General features: G+C 41.1%; 2 protein-coding genes across 5 annotated transcripts in view; both read right to left on the bottom strand.

The window, feature by feature from the left end:
• Nucleotides 1-14,239, bottom strand: part of l(3)07882 (Nucleolar protein 14 homolog l(3)07882) — a 58,732-nt gene that overhangs the window by 5,619 nt on the left and 38,874 nt on the right. The window lies entirely within an intron of this gene.
• The window catches only part of LOC135940979 (discoidin domain-containing receptor 2-like), a 106,449-nt gene that overhangs the window by 91,136 nt on the left and 1,074 nt on the right, over nucleotides 1-14,239 (bottom strand). The gene's annotated exons all lie outside the window — the stretch shown is intronic.

Raw genomic sequence — 14,239 nt, 5'->3', positions numbered from 1 at the left:
CACGCATATGCAGGCGTGTTACTTTTCATTCTGAAAGGCTTAGCTGCACGCTGAGAGGCATAGATATGAAGAATATACACATTTTCCCATGTCCACACAGCACGCTGCACTGACTATGATTAAGTAGAAAAAATTGTTTAAATTCAAAACCATCGTTCCACAATTACCAGATTATATTATACAAACTTGATTAAAATATAACATTTAATACAGAATTTGTCCGTAGTTTGTTGTTTGTGAATTTTTCAAACTTATGATTTTTGGGAATCACGCTAACTTTTAAAAATTCGAGTTCTGCTCGTTTCAAAATATTTTAGTCCCTAAATTTAATTGCTGAAAATTCGTCATTCCTACCGGTAAATTCCGTCTGCCTTAGCTCAAAAGTTTTTGTGGTGTTTACCTGTGAACAGAAAAGAGGACAACATTAATTTAAACACGTCAATTTTTGCTGAAGTGAAAAACGGAACTTTCACTCCGTCATTGTTATGCATTCATACACAACTTTATATTTTCTATGGCTTCTGTTTTCGTTTCTGAGGAAGCGGCAGCGTGTCTGCTTTCTTTGTGCAAAAAGCGAGTAAACAAACAGCCGCACACGAGGGCGAAATGATGCCTTTTTTGGCACAACAAACGCGACAGCAATCGCGGCCGGCTTTAGCTAGAGTAGCTCCAGCAGCTGGGTGGGAGCCAGAGCCTCGGCCATTATGCTCATGAGGTGTCCATCACTCTTGCCACTTTTCGTCTCCCCTTGTGCGAAAAAGTTGTTGCGCTGCTACTTTCGCGTGTTGACAGCTCCTCGCGTTCGCAGCAGGAGCAAAAGAGTGAGCGCTGCTATCGTAAATGCACGTCGTCTCATTCGAGCCACTTGAAAAATTAGCTTAATGGGCGACCAGCTGCCAATAAGCAAATTAGCGAGATGGGTGCTTGAGAGGCGCCTTGTTTCGTTTTTTCTCTCCTTCCTCAAACGGGTCTTCTCTGAATTCTTTTTCCTTGTTTGAAAGTTTTAATATATGGAAGGATGAGTGTATTTTTAAGAATCCAAGCAATTATTTCCGGAATTCAAATTAGAGGAGTATACTCGCGCGTCTCCGCAAATAATACTCATAATATTCTTCTTCCTGCATTCTCGCTGTGAGATGTTATTAAAAGCTTTGCTTCCAGAGATAATTTTACTGCTGGCAGCATGGTTTGTTTCTTTCGAATATTGCTCTCATCTTGTGCGTTTCACAGCGGAGTTCACGCAAGGGGGAGCTCGCTCACTCGGTTAGTTTATATTTCTGGAGCCACTTGGACACATTCATCATTCCAATAGGCGGCAGTTTAATCTCATTCCAAATTTTCTCATTCAAAGATTGCCGGGCCAGCGTGGCTCTTGAACTATTTCCTCTCTCACTCTAGCTCGAACGGCTGACAAATAATCTGAGAGAACGCTCGCGAGTAATCCTATTTTGCGTCATCGGAGTGAGTTTATTTTTCCTATTGGATGATTTTTCAATGCCGGCTCAATGGCTGGATGACCCGTAGAAAAAAGAGTATTTGCGTCCAAGACGGAAAATCGCCTCTGCAACTTTATTTATTCTCCAAACAAATCTCTCTGATGCCAGCGGCTCGTGCCCCTGCTTTTCTTATCAAACGTACCTTCTTACGTCGTCTCCTTCCCATATAACAGTCTTCGTCCCTGTATGTATTATTTGCCCTCCTTTTGAACTCACACAGCCAGGCAGCTAATATAAACTGGATTATTTTGTCTGCTCTCCGGCCCTGTGTGCCTGTCTCATCTGCTTTTTGTGCATTTGGCCAGCGAAGCCTCTCCCCAGCGACTCGCGTCGGGAGATTTTCCTGACGGCAAAAGTGACATGTCCAACTTAAAGAGATCGAAAATAAATTTAATTTATCCGCGTGTGTTTTGCAAGGGGGTCTGAAAACTAACATGATAAGCGGCAAATTGGCCAGCTCTCTTCGCTGCAAGAAAAAAGCTGGCCCATGCCACAGAGAGCCAGCCGTGTTTCTCTACTTTATTGCTTTATTGTATCAACACTCAACACACAGAGTTTTTTTTTATTTATATTCTTTGATCTGTACACGGCAGGAATAAATAAAAATCCGGGTCTTTTAATTGTGGAGATAGTTATTATGTGGGACCGCTGATCAAAAATACTGTCGGCGTCATAAATCAAATGATTAAGTGGCTTGCCAGCAGCACAGGGTATACATACACGTATAAACACGCTCGACTTATTTTTATTTCAGGCGGTGTACACCGCAACACGAAAATAGTTTACGAGCAGCCTAATCAGACTTGCGTCCAATTTGGGAGATTAATTAAATTTATTAGTGCTTGTTTTCGTTTGGTCCACACACAGGCGGAAAGCTGCTCTCTCTGATTTCGTTACTTAAAAAGAAGGTGGCCCTCAGGCGCGACTTTCATCATCAATCACACTATAATCAGGGTGATGCGACGTTATTCATTCTTATAGTTGGGAGGAAAACTTTTGATTCATCTCGTTGTGACTGCGGTAGCTTCCACTCTGCCTTTGTAAGCGTATATGTAAATAGAGGGAATAACAAATAAGGATGCAGATATGGATTCTCCCACCACCCGAGACGTTTTTGAGCTTCACATTGAGAGGAATTAGTTTACAGGCTTCAAAGAGGGCGCAATTTGCTCTACGAAGAAAGAGAAAAAATATATCGACTTGAAATCAAAATCTTTGACTTCTGCACAAGCTAGATATTATTATATTTTGGCAACGCCACATATCACACTAAATTTTTAATGTCATCAAAATTACCCCAGACGTGACATTCTGCTGCTAAAATTTACAACAGGAAAGCATTAATCTCTCAACGTGTCTGCGTCCACGGAGAGAAAATTTAATTATCGCGCCGCGTGCTAAAAAAGCGATCGGCCAATCTTCTCGCAAATTAGCGTGCTTACACGATTCTTAAAGTCGGTACACGCTCATAAATTTCCGGCACCACTCTTCAATCATCGCTGGGCAAATATTTTTGGCACAGGTCGCGCGGAATAATGTTTGCACGCGCTCGGCTCGCCCGCCCTCTGTCCAATTAAAAAATTATTTACGAGTGCGCTGCGCGGCGCGTCTCTAAATGTGGCGGCCGCATTAATTCTGAAATATCCCTCGCTTCGGCATTAATTGCTTGGGACGGCTTGCCAAAGGCGAAAAAAGAGATGTTCCGTTTTATTTAGTGTTAAGACCAGTCTTTTCGCTCTGCTGGAAAATTGCACCTGCGAACCATCAAATTTCGTGGTAGGATTAAATTTCATTTGATGGTCATTAATGATATCTGGCAGTATATTACGAAAATACACGATGGTGAGTTTTTATTTTCCCACTCAACCGTAAAAGTGAGTTATCTCAAAAATTATTGGGACCTTGTTTATATCAGCCAACCCAACTCGACTACATGTGCGTGAGAGAGAGAGAGCGAGAGAGACCGTTAAAGGGAGATACGCAGAATCAAAAGTCGTTTAGCGGCGGAGGAGATTTTCTTAGTATCAGTTCCAATACCAGTTTTCAAAATCATTCAAAACCTCTTTTCTTGGAAATTTTATTTAGAGCTGTATAAATAAATATTAAATAAGTGCAAACTATATAAAATTTCTGGTAATCCTGTTTTACCGTTCCGACAGTGATACATAATTAAAAAATATTAATTTAGATATCGCACGTCATGGTATATTTGACAGTCATAGCTGTAATAGAGATTTCATTTTCATCTTAAAAGCACTCGTCCCTCAACAATATATGCGGCGGTGAATAAGAAAGTTTTCAGCACAATGAGCAGACAAGCTGTTATTTTATCCTCCTTTTGAAATAAGACGTTTTCATGCCCGTTTCAGATGCATATCAACAAATGTGCATTAAGAGGTGAGAGAGAGAAACAACACCTTCTTCACACTCCCTTTGCCTCTCGCGTATGCCGTGTAATTTATGCAAGCGCACGATCAGGCCAGGCAGTGCATAAATTGATTATGGATGCTGCGAAAGGATCTCTCAGCTCGGTGATCCGAAGCTTTTTATTCACAAAATTATTGGTCATTTCAAAGGAAAGGTGGAATTATCTTCCATTGTTGTGAAACGAGACGCGAGCATTCGATCCGTCAGAAGAAAAGACCGGCCCATAAAATTGGCTGGAAATATTCAAACAACACTCTCTCCGTGGCGCCTCCGTTGCGGAGATTTAGAGACAGGCCGATCTTATCAGCTTGTCATCGGAAGAAAATATTTTAATAGGTAATAATCACCAAAAATAGGAGAAAACGGCCGTTCATTTCAAGTCGAGATTGCTATCACAATTATATAAAACATGACTTATACTGCTGCCGGATCGAATCAGAAACCACATGCCAAGTCGAGATTCTGGTAATAAAATTCAGGAAAAATATTGCTTCAATGTGCTGTTGCGAGCAAGTGGGAACGTTTCCCAACTTCTTCAAGTCTTTTGCTGCAGCAGCGCATATAGCTTATAGTCAAAAATAACTTTCTCTACAATTTTTTAAGTGCTGGCGACAAGTTTTCGTCTCATAATATCGGTTGTAGCACTTTTTACGACTTCCCGTGTGATTTTTGACCTCGTATATCACTTTATAGGAAAAGGAAGGAACTTTTAAATTGCTCTAGACAGGTAATTAGCTGCTAATATCGTAATGACTCTAGGAGTAGGGACTAATAACTTCTTGCAGAAGGTCAGCAAGTTCTTAAAGAAGAATCTTAGTGTCTTTTGGAAAGAAAAGAACATTTATCGTGACATCCACATAGAAAAAAGAATGGATGACTCACTTAATCGAAATGTGAGTTACAATTGAAAAAAATGTTCAATCAATCAATAACATTAAATTTTTAATGTAGTTAAAAATGGAAGAGTAGAATTATGTTATACGACAGTATCATTATCATACTTTTTTATGAAAGGTAGTTATGGAACTGTCGTGTCTCTCCGCTCTCCACGAGACTGATTTAATTCTTTTTCTCCCGCGGAACGCAAAGCCGATATTTAATTAAGCTGGATCCTTTTTGTGCGAAAACAAGACAGCAGGAAAGAGAGAAAAAAGTCCGCTGTCGCTGTTTTGTGTTTAATTCTTTCCCAGAATAACAATAGGAATGAAATTTAATATCTGAACCGAGCAGGCAACAGTCTCGAAATACGAAGGGCGATATTAAAAATTCCAGCCATTTGTGCCCGCCAATAAAGAGTAATATTTTAGCAGCGTCGCGAGCGGCGTCATAGTCAAGAGCTGAACAGCAGTGACGGCAAATAATAAAGCAGGGGGTGATGCTGGAATAAATAAATTCATACACCCTGATTCAGACATATTTGTCTGGCGTATCAGCAGCTGCTTTCTCGCACACAATAAACGCCGAGTTATAAGTAAAGAAAAGAGTGGAATTTATTATTATTGTTGTGAATGTGCCCCTGAATGCATATATGGACAGAGGGTGCTGCTTGCGCATATAAATGGAAAAATGTGTGTGCACGCTTGCCCGCTTTTATTTACAACAATAACCGCGCCAGAGACTTTTATTGTCGCGCCGAAGCCTCACGTGGTGGCTCGACAATTAAACCTCTGCTTTTGTGCACCCTGTGTTTATTATTCTAATGTTCAGCTGCAGCAGTGCAACACTCTGTGATTTGCAGTCGTGTGTGGATTATCAACGCCTCTTTAGTCACGAGCCACACTAATTTTTCCACAAGTCGCAAAGCCGGCGGTGGGTCTTTGTAAAAGGGTCATTTGCGCAGGGCCTGTACTATTAACACTAGTGGCCCACTCTGAAAGTCTAATTTCAAATATAATTTATGACGGGTAAGTAATTGCACTATAGCAATATCCTCGTCTGCAATAACACTCGACTGTCAAATGAAGGAAAGCAAATCGTTGAATTTGTTGAAAGTTGGGAGCAGGAAACTAAATTAATATCCTCGTGGTTTTAATTATTTAAATTGAATATTTTTAAAGAGTATAGAGCGAGCAAAAATTTTCATTCGGTTTCCATTACAGTTTATAGCGTTTGATTTTTCGGGAATTTTATATTACTAAAATTAATTAAAGGCTAACTATTTATTGATCAGTTTCGGTCACCTGAGCAATATGCACACTCACTCCCCGTCCAAATCCAATGGCAGACAGATATAACAACTCCCCAATTTCCCACTGCGTGCCTCTTGGATTCCCACCCTAATTGGAGAAAGGGCGCAACTAACAAAGTCGGGGAAACATTTGAAAATCTAATTATTTCCCTTGAACGAAATTGATACTTTCAGCTCCCAAGGGGGGTTGAAGGGATGCATGTTTTTTATTTCGCGTGTGTAGGAGAGAAGAGCAAGCACCCTTGCTTGCGTTTTAAAAGATAATATTTCAAATTCCAATTATAATTTCTCGACCGTGCAGCGCTGATATCAAATCTTCTTCATCGGCTGAAAATAAATACTCTGCTCGTCTGGGCACCAAGCGCGGAGATGATGTAATTTGAGAATGCAATGTGTCTTGTTATAAAAATACTCACTCGCGAGCGCATGCATGTAAGGGAAAAGGGCTCAAATTTTAATGCCCAGACCGGGGTATATAATTTATTTCACTCTCTCGGAGGCACGAATCGAAAGCTAGCGAACCGTTTGTTTATGAAAATTGCTCGCACGAACTTGTTTTTTGCGCCAAACACTTTGATATTTCAGCGGCACTGGCACTAAAAGCAGAGCATTCTATATAATATAATTAACCAGCCTCGATGTTTTGGCCGCTTTTTCTTTTCAAATCCGCTGGCAGAGTGGCGGTATTATTTCTTCAAGTCGCGGCTAATTTGTGGCCTCGACATCTGCCGCTGCTCTTTCAACTCGTTAATCCGCGCCTTGATGCAAATAAAACGGCGTGACAATCACGTCCGCCAATTAACCAAAGTTACGCTTTAGATATAAATGATTCAATTTTCGCTTTATTTACAGTTTAAATCAAACATAAGAAGTATATTTATACTTAAGGCTACTTCCTTTGCGGAATCTTAAATGGATCAGAATTTATTCGTTCTGACTCTGAACATAATTTGAATTTTTATTTTATTACCATACTCCAATAAAACGTAGCTAAAAGTCGTTCAGTGCCTTTTTACTATTCCCTATCGGTCTCGCGTACCTTGTAAAAGAGTCTATTAGGCTGCTCGGTTTGGCGGTGGCGCTCGGCATTATTAGTTTGACCTTATCGAGAAATATATGGAGCTCATTACTGCGGTTCTATATCTTACAAATACGTGCCTCCGTCTGCTTTGACTCAGGGCAATCTGTTTCGCACAGCTCCCGAGCTGCCGCCCGATATATCCAACCGCTGCCGCCGTTGTGTTCGCTGGTAAAGCAGGAGGAAGAGAACGCGAGAGAGAGAGAGAGAGAGAGAGAGAGAGAGAGAGAGAGAGCCGCTCGACGCGGCTGATAAGTGCCACCGCCAAAAGAGACAGGCAATATGTACTTAAATATATCATTGTCTCGGAAGATACATATGCGGTATGCATGCATGTATATTTTGCGCCGTCTGACGGCAACAAAAATAAAGAAGTTAACGAACTGAATACGGTTGTTCGCGCGCGTATCTACAAACTGATGCGTTCTAGACGTTTATCTCTCTCGGCTTTCATATTATCCACACACACAGACAGCACACAAGTACAGCTCCAAGCTTGACACTCCAAATTGCTTTTAAATTTGCAACAAACGGGCATCGAATTTCGTTTTGAAACTCCGATACGGAATATGGAAGCGATGTGGGATGTCATCTTTGGAACTGTGTAGGTGTGCGGAGCCGAGATAAAATATATAATTTATTTTCGGAGAGATTATATCAATAAAAATAAGGTTTAAATAAATGAAGGTAAAAATTAAATGCTATACAGGCTTAAAACAGCAGCACGATGTTAATGTGTGTACCGCGTGAGGCAATTAGTGCTTGATGGATGTGCAACGCGGACAAAAAAGAGCGCATAACTGACTAGGTTCGTTTACATGTGGTGAGCAGACGTGAAAAAAAAACTCGACGCACCTTACGTCGGCCTTTCTTTCGACGCGGCAAGCAAAAGAAGGAATATATTATAAAGGCAATAAGTCAAAACTGAAAGCGGAGTGAGCAGCTCCTGCTCGCGGAAAGAGAGAGGGGTTCCATTATTGCGGCGCAGATTGAAATATTTGACGTCGACGTGGTTTCAAGCGAGGTGCGAGAGATGTGTTTAACTGCAGACTGAGTTTATTTTAGCACAGCAAATCTATTAATCCGCCAAATATGGTCGTCCTTGTCAAAATGTCACAATTTTAATGATAATAAATATATTTGTGCCACCAGGATTTTCACCAACACCTAGTAGGTAAAAAGGGACCCTTGAATTGCTTAATTTCAAAGTGTTAAAACTCTTCTATAATTTTCGTGTCTAAAAACTCCAGGTGAAACATATTCATTAAAACGATGGCACGCACTATTATTAGAGTAAACACTCTGGTAGCAACAAGAGCGATTATATAGTAGAAGAGAAACTTAGGGCTTCCAAAAATTATACCTAGGGGGCCATAAACCTAATACAGAACATGAGCAAAATCAGTATAATTCAAACCAAAATCAGTTATTTTAAGAACAATGGCTTTGTAAAGTAAATGGTCATGTCTTATCAAACATTCGCCCGCCCACTTATTGGCGAAATTGAGACCTGTTTAATTTTCTTTTGTTGAGACAAAAGCCGAACATCATCATTGACGATATTCAATGGAAAAAGTGTACCCATTCCCACTATCAGCGGGCCACACATTAAGTTCATTGTGCTTGTTCTCGATATTCCTGCTCTCACACAAACATTGTGACACGCCCGACTGACTGATAAGGCCACTGCATGGAAAAATATAGTGCAGGAAACGTCGTCGGCGCTCTCAGTACCTTTTAACATTTGAGCAAACACTCACTCGTCGGCTCCTATTTTTTGATAAAAAAGACTGCTTTTGAGAGAGGAAGAATCGATGAAGGAAAGAACAGCGTGCCTGAAAGAGAACAACGCGTCTATTATTTCTGCTGATATCTGATATCAACACACTTGTGCGGCGCCAGCGAGATGTGTTCTGTGTGTTATTGAAAAAATAAGTCTATATACCGAAGGTGCAGACAGAAATTTGAATTGTATATGAGCGGTGGGCTGAAATTTGTGTTAATAAATTTCAGTCGGACAGATGTTAGGGGATGGGAAGAGAGAACCCCTTCGCATGTGCTCATGTAAATCACCTATACAGGGGTTAAGAATAGTAGGGGTAAAGAGCAGCAGCTATTCAAAAAATCTGCATGTAAAGCCTTAGAAAAAGAGACGAGCGTGTTGGAGCTATTGAGTTGCAATTTTTATAAAGGAAGCTCTACAAATGATAAGGGTTAAATTGCTCTTAAATTGCCCGCTGCACTTGAGCAGATTTCCTCGTTCTTTATACCACACACGTTTGGGCGTCTATAATTTTGACATAAAAGGACTGAATGAGTAATATCAAAAACTTCCTTCTCGGCAGCCAGCATGAATACCAATCATGTGCTTGGCGAATAGCTTTGACATTATGGTGCTGGAGCGAATGTCACTTTCAATATTGTCCACCATCATCACTTAACAATCCATATCCTGACTAATGTACGCATAATGGGCCTCCCCCGCGCCGCATTTTCTTTTCGTCGTCTCTGCTCTTGTCCTGCTTAATTAATTTTCAATGCAGAGTCCTGCGTCCCCTGAGGTTGCATTGTGTTGCGTTCAAAATAAGTAATCATGGAGGTCGTTATCGCAGCAGGGCGTTAGCAAAAGAAAGATTAGTTTGCAGCCCCTGTGAGCGGCGTAATTTTTATTATTTTTAGCCTTATAAGAGAGACAGCGCTGATTAATTATATAAGTACGATAAGAACTAAGGCTTACCAAATATTGTTACGTTGAGAATTAAAATAAAATTCGACTGCTGTTGATTTCCAATTTTTTTTTTAAATCACTCTCCTACATATTTTCGATTTGTGCCTCTGCTGTGGGCGATCAACCATGTCTTTCACTTTCCATCGCGCATATCGATTGAGCTACAAGAAAATTCAGGAGCGACCGCATCTAACTCCGGAGCGAGCGGGATGTTTATGAGGCGCAAATCAGAATTTACGCTGCACGTTCCGCAAATCGTAAGGACGATGAAATAAGAGCATCCATCCGCAGGCGGGCAGCAAAGTGATTTCTTCTTCTTCTTCCCAGCATCTCTTTGTGCCCGGTAAAGGCGCAAAGGGACGAAGCCGCCCGCTCCAGCACCACCACTCTCCGCCACTGATTTATGGAGATATTGCTTTTCACCCTTTTGCCAATCGCCGCGCGCGCTGAATTTATACTGAGGGAACGTTTACATACCCCCAACCTTGGCAGCGCCCAAGTTCTGCTCTGCACTGCTCCGATATTGGTTTCCAACTTTGTGTTTGCAAGTTTAAACGTATATCCTCTGGACGGCTGCAGCCCCCAATACATCGGAGGCCACGCTGGGTGCGGTGGAAATCAGGCCATGCAAGAGCAACCGCACCGCAACCCGCCGCACACACACACCTCTAAGCTGCAAGGTACACTCGGTGGAAAACTTAATCCCCCGCCTTGCGATGAATTCTGCAGTATGAATGGTACAGCTTTTTGGCAAACTTGGCGCAAAGCCTTTGGACAAACCAGGTGCACGTCACCGTTTTATTGATTATTGCCGTGCGGCCACGCTTCCATGTCGATAAGCATGCACAAGCCGCAGCTGCCACTGCACGCTTTGATTCGGATGTTTTGATACCAGTTAAGTTTGCATCAGTCACAATCAGGAGTGGAAAAGGCAGACCGATGAGTGACGTAAACTGGGCTAACTACAGACAGTCAGTATTTTTGAATTAAGTTTGTATTTTTTTAAAGAAGAGGAATAGTCTTCAAAGAAGAAGAGCTGAAAATTTGTCTGTTTAGATAAACCGACTGATAAAAAAAATCATTATCTGTACTACGCACTACACTCTCTAAGTAATAATCTTATTTCGCTACTTTTAGAGAAAAACCACGTCATTCATACACACATGTACCGTTAGCCTTGGGTGAAATCAAAGGAAACGTTTTTAGTAAGAAAGCAAATCCTCTTATTTATTGCTCTTGGTGGCCCAGAGCCAGATGAAAAGTAGAATCCACCTTTTCAAGAGGCACAAGAGCCGAATATGTATGTATTTTCCAAGGCACACACAGACATCTACCATTTCGATTCCATATGAGCGGGCGTGAGGTGTATGTGGTTGGGAGACGTCACTTTATTTGATTCCATACTTGAAAACGACTTGGAGGAGGCTTAACCTACCCCATTGAATGAAAGGACGACTCGGGCGCGCGGCTTAATCTCTGGCAACTTAAATCGACACTCGCAGCTCCAGCAGCCGGCGTATAATGATGTCAGAAAGGAGAAAAAATTCCTTTTATATATAAGGCGGAGGCACCATCATCGGCCCCAAATCTCTCCCTCGTCGATATCCTTTTTTCTCCGCGCTTCACAGCCGGCATCAATTCCACAAAGAGCCAAATCTGGTCGCAGAATATTTCGCAGGCGAACGAGAAAGAGAGATTTTCTACTTGTTTACTTACACATGATGCGCGACAAAAATGCTGCCGCGGATCGAGAGACTTTTTCCGTCTCGTTCAATCCATCCTGTCTGCTTTTTTGTACACAAAAACGAATCACTTCTTCTTCTCTTTTCCTCTGCTCTCTCTATTTATCTCTTGCTTTTCAGTTCTCTCTCTTTATGTATACACGTCCCCTGCGCTTTTGCATCGCCAGGATACCGAGTGAAAAGGGACGACAAAGTGGCCGCACCAGAACACACGTGAATTTTTCTGCGTTCGCCACTCGCTTGGACGTTTTAAAATGGAAATTTCGGTGCGCATTGTTTGGCTGTTTCGCCTCTTTTGCGGCGCTTAATCCTTTTGCAAGCGCGCTGAATTTATTTTTCGTTATTTGCATTTACAAACTTTTATATATATGAACATAAATTTTATCTCGCGTCTCAGCAGCATCTGCGCGAGTACCATAATACTCTCAAGCCTTGCATATACAATATTTAAATAGTAGCAGGTGCTTTTTGTTTGCCCAAAAACTTTTTCGTCGTGTTTGAGACTTTTATTGCGGCGGCATTTTACACAAGGCTCTACATATTCATGCACTCATTTCCGCCGCCTCCATACAAGAGCGCCTGCTTATGTTGCCGACTGTTCGCTGCTTCAAGCTGCCGCTAATCGATTTCATGTGCAATTTACCCAAATGGAAGAAATAATAGAAAAAAATGAAGGAAGTTGCAACTCTCTGCTCAGCAAGAGAGAGGATGTTTTCGTCGATATTTCATATTTAGAATAATATCCTGCTTTTAATTAATCGAGTTTGTTTGTGGTGTGGCTGGTTACGCAAAATTTTTGTTGTGCAATATAAATGTGAAGCTAAACAACCCTTAATTATGTGTCGGCTGTCGAGTTTGCTGCTGCCAGACAGATTGCGCGCAGACTTTGAAAATAACACGCTTGTAAAGCGAAAACATTCTTGCTATCACGCGAGTGTATATGCAGAAAGGTGCACGCTGTATGGGATTTCTGGCTCTTGTTTTCCCAGGCAGCGCCAAATCCGTGCTAAAAGCAAGAGATGCAGACTGCCAGAGATGCCGTCGCAACAGCAGCCGCCGACGCCTCGTCGTGAGTGTTGCTAATTCTCAGCTAGCTTAAGTGGATTATTTTAAATGGTTTGTTTGTACACCCTGAGCGAGAGCGCGCGGCTAATATCGCTAAGTGTTCGCCACCCCAAGACGTGTATTTCGGCAGGCGAACTATCGTGCGTGCATATCACACACCAGCCGGTTAAACGCGCGCCGCTTCTTCATAGATTAGCTCCGAAATCTCATCTGCTCCGGCAGCCGCTTTCCGCCGAGCGAAATTTAATTATTGCTCAGAGCAAACAAACAAGAAGAAAAAGACGGAAGCGCAGGGATAAAAGTTTTATTCTTGTTTGTCTTGAGATTCGTATAAAACCGTTGAGCTACAAACTCTCCAGATTTTCCAATTAAAACGGGTTTTTAATCTGGAAAATGCAAACAGAGCTGTTAATTTGCACCAGGGGAAAGGAAATTTAATCAAGATTAATTTATTTTTCTTTTTGGCGATCAAATTAAAGAAATTGTGTACTAACTTTTAATTTTTATCTGGTTTTGCAGCTAAATATGCAAAATTAATTGAATTTGCCTTAATAGTATAGGTGATCTAATTAAAACAGAGTAGGTGTATTAGTTAGATCTGATGAATTGGTATTCCTGACAATTTCCTCAAAGTTCACATTTTATTTTTAACTATATAGAACTTTTGAAATCTCAAAATTTAAATGAGTGAGGAACGGAGGTTTTCAGAAAAATAATTGAAGCTCAACTGAAGAAAGTGAAGATTGATAAATAATGTCTTAAATGTTCAAACACATGAAACGGATGGTATTTGTTTCAATAATTATTGCTTAATTTTGTTTACGAGGTAAAAAGATAAACTCAGTACTGACTCGGAAGCACATCATGCGTGGTTTGCGAAAATATTTACTATTCACTTGGAGTTTTCCCTATACGAAAGAGACAGGTAAAATGATCAATTTTATATGCTTGTAAGTTACATAAATTAATTCTTAGCAAGAGATATCTCAATTGCGAAGGAAAAATATCGTTGGGTTAACAAAAACAAATTGTGGAAGTATAACCTTCATTAATTATATCTCATCTTCAGCTCACGGAGTCAAAATTTTCCTCCAACTGTTAAAATTATTAGTCGATTTATAAGCAAAATTTTTGTTCTCAGTAACGGTGGGCAGAAGGTGTAACAGATCGCGTGCTGTATTATTTTATAAAAACAAACAAACAAACGAGGGTCGTGACAGTGATAAAGGGCACGTCGATGCATTTGTATTGCAGACGTTTCATATATGAGAAGGTTGATGGACCCACATCCATCAGCCTAGACTTTTCTTTGGGTAGCTGAGTAAAAAACGGACAGTGTGCAGCATGAATGAGTATTTCCCATATAAGGCACTGTACTATAAATGAAAGACCGCGCTGCTGCTGCTTTTGGTCAGTGGCCGTAATAGAGGCGGCAATTTGTTCTTTCTGCAATCGAAATTACACCTGAACGTCGTTATGAACGTGTGTCTGGAGCTGCCTTTCATGGCACCGCGT

The sequence above is a fragment of the Cloeon dipterum genome, chromosome 3, assembly GCF_949628265.1.
Source record: "Cloeon dipterum chromosome 3, ieCloDipt1.1, whole genome shotgun sequence".
Classification (NCBI taxonomy): domain Eukaryota; kingdom Metazoa; phylum Arthropoda; class Insecta; order Ephemeroptera; family Baetidae; genus Cloeon; species Cloeon dipterum.
The sequence above is the reverse complement of the archived record's forward strand: the minus strand, read 5'-3'. Positions and strand labels throughout refer to the sequence as shown.